This window comes from Schistocerca gregaria, chromosome 1 (assembly GCF_023897955.1).
Source record: "Schistocerca gregaria isolate iqSchGreg1 chromosome 1, iqSchGreg1.2, whole genome shotgun sequence".
Lineage (NCBI taxonomy): Eukaryota > Metazoa > Arthropoda > Insecta > Orthoptera > Acrididae > Schistocerca > Schistocerca gregaria.
The window spans coordinates 778983454-778989849 of NC_064920.1; the positions used below are offsets into that span (position 1 = coordinate 778983454).

At 42.1% G+C, this 6396-nt stretch overlaps 1 non-coding gene across 1 annotated transcript; it reads right to left on the minus strand.

Annotated features, from left to right (window-relative positions):
* Window positions 1–1468: 1468 nt before the first annotated feature.
* Window positions 1469–1542, minus strand: Trnas-cga (transfer RNA serine (anticodon CGA)). Its single transcript has one exon. It is a non-coding gene; the product is annotated as a tRNA-Ser (tRNA).
* Between the last annotated feature and the right edge of the window lie 4854 nt (window positions 1543–6396).

The window sequence follows — 6396 nt, forward strand, 5'->3', positions numbered from 1 at the left end:
TCGAAAGTCTACGCACACTGACCGTTACCTGCATGCTTCTAGCTGCCATCCATAGTTCCAGCGTACGGGGGTCCTGCGGACGTTGGCGAGAAGAGCTTATGCCATTTCAGACGGAGAAAGCTTGACACAATAATTGGACCATCTCACGGTTGTGTTGAAGCACAATGGCTATACAGACAAACAGATCTGTCGTGCTTTCCAGTTTGGACCTTCGCCTGAAGCACCAGAAGATACCTGCAAATCGGTGGCTTTTCTACCTTTTGCTGGGAGCATTTCCTCGAAGGTAGGAAGAATTCTAAAAATATATCAAAAGTATTTTTCGTCCGCCTGCCAAGATTAGAGCACTTCTAGGCTCTGTTAAGGATGACTTGGGTTTGAGGAAGCCCGGTGTGTACAAGATCCCTTGCCACTGTGGAAAGGCTTATATTGGTCAGACAATCCAGACCATTGAGTACCAGTGGCACACACGGTTGCTTCAGCCTGAGAAAGCTGCAGTGGCGGAGCACTGTATCACCCAGGGACACAGAATGCTGCTCAACCCGGAAACGCGCGACTGCTACGGTCGCAGGTTCGAATCCTGCCTTGGGCATGGATGTGTGTGATGTCCATAGGTTAGTTAGGTTTAAGTAGTTCTAAGTTCTAGGGGACTGATGACCTCAGATGTTAAGTCCCATAGTGCTCAGAGCCATTTGAACCAGAATGCTGTATGACGAGACACAAATGGTTGCCTCTGCATCTCGCTATTGGGACTGTGTTTTAAAAGAATCCATAGAGATTCGTTTATCTGATAATCTTATTAATAGAGACAAGTGTTACCTTTTAAGTAAGACTTTGAACCCGGTATTATCAAAAAACAACGGTTTATGTTTCGATCGTCGGATAATTTTTAATTTTTGATAGCGATATCTCGATTTCGCCTGTTTACACCACTGGTGGCGTGGTATGTTCACTTGCGCTAAAGGGCAGTTACGGCACATTCTAGCGCACGCGTTGTGGGGCTTCTGCGGCCTATATAGGGATCGCCGCTTGCACTGAGAAGTCTGACGGATCGCCCAGACGAGAAACATCCCACGACGTCCCTATATCTCACCAACTCAGGAGGAGAAGCTGCAAGGCTGGACACTCCATACACACACGGGTTGAAGTCCACCCCCACTGAAGATCCGTGGCACGCGCTGAGAAGTCAGTTCCGGCGATACTGTGTACCAGCACTCTCACCTGAAGATGGCGGCCAGTTGGACCGCGGAAATATTGTGTCAAAATGACGTTATGGTCCAGCTGCACACCCGAGAAGAATATTATCAATTATTATGCCGGGAAAGCCTTCGTAATCACGTACTTCGTTCTGTGTAATACGTATCCCCATTTTTTGCTGTGAAGTTGATCACTAGCCTCATTTCTAGAATGAGATTTTCACTCTGCAGCGGAGTGTGCGCTGATATGAAACTTCCTGGCAGATTAAAACTGTGTGCCCGACCGAGACTCGAACTCGGGACCTTTGCCTTTCGCGGGCAAGTGCTCTACCAACTGAGCTACCGAACACGACTCACGCCCGCTATTCACAGCTTTACTTCTGCCAGTACCTCGTCTCCTACCTTCCAAAGGTCCCGAGTTCGAGTCTCGGTCGGGCACACAGTTTTAATCTGCCAGGAAGTTTCAGCCTCATTTCTGTTTTTTTATTTTTTTTCTCATTACTTTAATCTCTCTTAGGGTTTATTCTGGATCCAAATTTAGCACCCAATAGACTGTACATTGCATTACACAGGTCATACAATTCATCCTAACTTTCGTTAAGGACAAAAATGTCATCGGCGTATGTTGTGGTATGTTTCCTTCCACTCTGAATGTTATAGTAAATCCTAAACTCTTCCTCTAAGGCCAAACTAATCGTCACCTAACATATCCTCAATTGTATTTTCCATTCTTCTGTATATTATTCTTGTCAGGAACTTCGATGCACGAACTGTAGAACTGATTGGGTGACAGTTCTTGTATTTATGTGCCTTTGCCATCTTCAGAATTATGTGGGTGGTATTCTTCCGAAAGTCCGATGGTGTGTATACAGCCTCATGGAATCAGCAAAGAGGGTAATGTTCCACGATTTTATGGAACTGTGAAGTTGCCCAGTGAGAACAGTAACTACGTAATGTCCAAGAGTGTGTCATAGAATTATAACCATGCACTTTCTTCAATTGTTGAAAGTATGACTTAAAAAATGTTATAGTGTTAAAATGACATTTCGTGAGAAGTCACCCACCTCCATGCACAAAATATTTTCGTTACTACTAATTGCTGAATGTTCACAGCTTCCCAAATTTATTGATCAATTAAAACTTATCTACTTGTGCTGCCAATTTAGTGTCATCTAGAGGAGAAAACGCCACCCTTTGCACAGTGGAAGCAAGCCGAATCGATTGTTAAATTGCCAGGTTTTAGGATCAGCTATTCTACACGATTTATAAAATGAATCCCAACAACCGAAAAGCAAGTTACATGCAGGTATTTACTGCACGACCCAGTCCACTAAAGACTACTCGCGGCAAAATAACTCTCAGTTCGCTGTGGCAAAATGATATAAGTTACAGACTTGGAAATTTGGTGAATACTTCCGAATCCAAGACAAAATGTAGATTTTTTTACAGAAAAGATTTTGAATTTATATAAGACGATAACAAGGGGGGTAAAGTCATATCGCTTTTTATAATGTATTTACCGCTTAAGATAAAAATTAATATCACGTAATTTTTCCTTCATAAAGTGAATCTATTTGTTCAATAATTTTTTGTTACGAGCGAAATTTTTAATGCGCTTATCTTTGCTAAATATTGTTTGTTTGCGTTCACCACGCTATCTCCTTCCATATATGTACAAATTCTCTCTGTGGTCTGTGGTTGACTCCTCCTGCTACACGATGAGAATTTACAAAACATATACTGCAATTAGCAGAAAAATTGGTGCATCGGAGAACTCGTGAGGCCAACTAGAAGAAATTGCCCCATGGCATCCAATTACCGTTATGGAAGTAGTCACGTTACGTTGGTTGAGCAGTTGGCGCAGTGCCACAGAATGTGTAGCAATTTCCGTCGTTTTTGTTGGGGATTTAATGTGCTTATTCACAATTTGGCTTCAACATTTGCGGACAGGGTCTTTAAAAAATGAAGTCGGAAAAAGCAACATATTATTCCTCATTATTTCTGCGTCGACATCTGTACCACCAATAAAGTTTTAGGCAGAAAATCATTAGTCTGTCACTCCATCGGTATGGAAACGACTCAGTGGTGATGATATTGATGATATTACTTATACAGCTCCAACAGCGGTTTATGTTTATTTATTTATTGTTCCTTGGGACCACATTAAGGAGAAGTCTCCATGGCCATGGAACGAGTCAATACATGAAATTATAACACGATTGTAGAAACAGATCAAATGAAATATAAGAAACATATTCAGTTTTAGATTGTACAAACAGATAAAATGAAATATAAGAAACATATTCAGGTGACAAGTCGTTAGTTTAAATAAAGAAAATCAAGAATGTAACACTGGAATTTGCTTAATTTTTTAGCTCTTCCAGGAGCTCCTCGACAGAATAGAAGGAGTGAGCCATGAGGAAACTCTTTAGTTTAGACTTAAAAGTGTTTGGGCTACTGCTAAGATTTTTGAGTTCTTGTGGTAGCCGGGGTGTCGAAGTCCAGTTGTCTGAGCGTATTGCCGAAAGATGTTCGTATTTAGTCTCATGTCTAATTACAATATGGTTGCCACGAAATGGCACTGGAACACAAAAAGTAAATACTTTTCAATTCTGCTCCTCTTCAGTCTACTTCATCGCATGCTGGCAGACGGCTTAAAATTAGGAATACGTAAAATATTTTTTATTACATACAGAAAAATTGATTTCCTTTGCCTAACTACAACATGGTAGGCAGACACGCCGAAGTCTTTCTTCAGAGACCAGAGCTCTACAACCAGGTATACAGAGGTCACTGGACTCATACAGCAGTAAGTGTAGGTGTCACGGCAAACACGAGCCGTGTACAGCAGTGTATAGGAAACAGTTTGTAAGATTCCTGCTGAGTGAACAAAGGTGATTATCGTTTCGTTTCATATTAAATGCGAAATTCTTGAACGATGCTGCACGTTTATCTCGTTTGCTTTAGTAACGCTTTGTGCATAGTCGCAGTAAACAAATAAATATAAGAATATGAGATACTCGGAAAAGACATTCGAATATAATCGGAGGAGGACACAGTGTGGAATCACACTGTATGAGTGACGATGTATTATTATACAGGATGTCTTGGAAGGAATGTCAGGGATATGACAGAAACGATCATTCGAAGCAAAATACTCAAGTGAACGGAGACTCAAAAATGCATACTTTATACGCTGTAAGCACTTGTTCAGAACACGAGATGCGTTTCATAGTAGTGAAGATGAACACGTGCTCATAGCTCGTAAGTTATCAGCTTTAGAGCCGAGCTTTACTGGACATTTTTTCTTGTTTTTGTCGATACTCCCAAAATAAGGAAAGAAGAGAGCTTCGTTACAAGAGATTAGTTTCGCAAAATCTACGCTGAAAAAGTGCTCAGAGCAGTTAAGGCGTGCAGTTTAGACCTCAGGTTTACTAGACTGTTTTGCTTCGAAAGATCGTTACTGCCATATTCCTCAATATTGACCATTTCTTCTGAGACACCTTGTATAAGTGTTAGGTCGGCTGGCAGCTGTGGGGGTAATGACCTTGCCTGCTCTTGGGATAAGTTTGCTACTCCTCGAGAAGGGAAGGCGAGCAGGTAGGCGTTTCTACCGGCGCGGCCAAGCGTAATGCTCCTCTTACCTCTGTTTCTCCTCGCCAATCGGAATTCGGTAACGGGAAACAAACTGGTTAGTTACTAAAACAGCAGGCAACTGGCAACAGGATCCATCAAAACTTACATGTATGACTGTTTTGTTTCATAACAAGGTAGTGGCTGGAAAGAAAGAAAAATAGGAAATAAGGGAGTACAGCCATAGCAGGTTCAACGAACTAGCCAATGAGTAGCCAGGCGTATGGAAAGCAATACGGTTGTATTCGTCAGTAAGCAATGAAACTGGTCTAGAAAGAGATATACTGACAAAATATGGTAGGTTGACTGCACGAAACAGATACTGCATCTTAATGATTTGTGAGAACAATCAGAAAATTTAATCACAAATTGAAAATAGGGTCTGTGCCTACCACTAGCGAGGCAGTTAGCACTATCATCACCGTTTTTCACTATATTTATATCTCTGATGTGAATAAGATTTGAACACACTTCAAGTCTAATGACCAAGGTTGACGTAATAATAAATGGTTGGACAAAGGAAGGGTAGGCATAGTGGAGATGAGAATTCGTATAGATCACTGAACTCCTGCCATAGAACCATTATTTGACTTGGCTGCGAGGCTGGAGAGCAGATGGCAGCATCTACCTTTATGGTAACTACGGTAGCACTGTATTACAGATATAAACTCAACGCCGCCGTTGGTAGAAATAGTTTCCCCTGTTCGCCAGTAATAAAGATTTACATTAGTCTTTAACAAAAAAGAGATCGAGATGGACGCCTTGACGCTACGGCTCTTCTACCAGCAGTTCATCCTCTTTGTCCTTTGTGTCCACCACGATCTAATTAGAACGAAGCGCAGGCACGGAGTGAGAGAGAGAGAGAGAGGCGAAAGGTGCTCTCGCAGTGTGCTAGTTCGGTTTTCAAAACCCAGGAGACTGCCGAGGTCAAGGAGCCAGGAAACCTCTAAAGCCAAAAGCCCACCCACTGTACACAGTAGGGACTGCTGGAGGTGCATCCTTCTGGAAACGACTGCGTGCGGGGAAGGAATGACTCAGTGAAGTAGCCGTATTGACACGAGCAACTGCCGCTGCTCCTTAGTCGCCCTTTCAATTGATGAATTAACAATTAATGCCATGGAACCGAAAATTAGGGTACAGTTACTACTGCAGTTGGGATGTTATTTTCTCCGCCGGCCGATGTGGCCGAGCGGGTCGAGGTGCTTCAGTTCGGAGCCCCGCTGCTGCTGCTGTCGCAGGTTCGAATCCTTCTTCGGGAATGGACGTGTGCGATGTCCTTAGGTTAGTTAGGTTTAAGTAGGGAAATGATGAGCTCAGATGTTAAATCCCATAGCGCTCAGAGCCATTTTGATAGTTCTCCCTCCTAAGTCCATCGAAATTAAAAATGTAAAATTCGGCTATAAAGTTTCGTTGCTACTCAAGGAAAAGTTCTCAATATTTGAGGAGCTACAATTACATTTTACTTAATTCTTCGTATTGTACAGCTGTTTATATGCCACATTAAGTACAACATGTACATCAAACAACGTTTATTGTATACTTTTGCAGTAAGTTCGAATCTAAGTACAAT